Source organism: Sinocyclocheilus anshuiensis, unplaced genomic scaffold (assembly GCF_001515605.1).
Source record: "Sinocyclocheilus anshuiensis isolate Anshui unplaced genomic scaffold, SAMN03320099.WGS_v1.1 scaffold147, whole genome shotgun sequence".
In the NCBI taxonomy this organism is placed as follows: Eukaryota; Metazoa; Chordata; class Actinopteri; order Cypriniformes; family Cyprinidae; genus Sinocyclocheilus; species Sinocyclocheilus anshuiensis.
Window position 1 is genome coordinate 514529 of NW_015549585.1, and position 612 is coordinate 515140.

At 24.8% G+C, this 612-nt stretch overlaps 1 protein-coding gene across 1 annotated transcript in view; it reads left to right on the top strand.

Annotated features, from left to right (window-relative positions):
- The window catches only part of LOC107657948 (EMAP like 6), a 60452-nt gene that overhangs the window by 53325 nt on the left and 6515 nt on the right, over positions 1–612 (top strand).

Genomic DNA, 612 nt, shown 5'->3' on the forward strand with positions numbered 1-612 from the left:
TAATTTATTTTTTTATTTTTTATTTATTTATTTATTTTTTATGGAATTTTATGGTACTAAATTATACTTATGCTGTAGTTATAATCCATTTTTTTCCTGTTAACCACTTTTTGAGCATAATTTAATTTCCAACTTAAACTCATAAATCTTGAATGCTAGTTTGGAGCACAGAAGTTTGGTCTTAAAAAAAAGGGAATTAAAAAAAGAAGTTTTTTGTTATGAAAAATGCACAATAATACTATTTTCAAATATTTATATGAAATATATATTTTTCAATATGTTTTACTGTAAATCTGTGTGAAAATCAAAGCCATAAATCTAAACAAGTTGTGCTCCAAATTTGAGGTTGATATCTTAAAAAATTAGCTTTCAATAAGATTTTGTTTGGGCGCACTACCAAACGTTGAAATGAAAATGAAATTCGTTTTTCCAATGCAGTCATTTTTGACTGCGAGGAGTACAAGTGTGAATATTTTTTTCAGGACCATTTAACCTTTCGAATCATGATTTTTTTTTTATGTGTTCACATAACAAGTGCCAAAACCTTTACCAAGATTCACAAAATTCTGAAGTAAAAAAAATACTTAAAAAAAAAAAAAAAAACAAAACGAA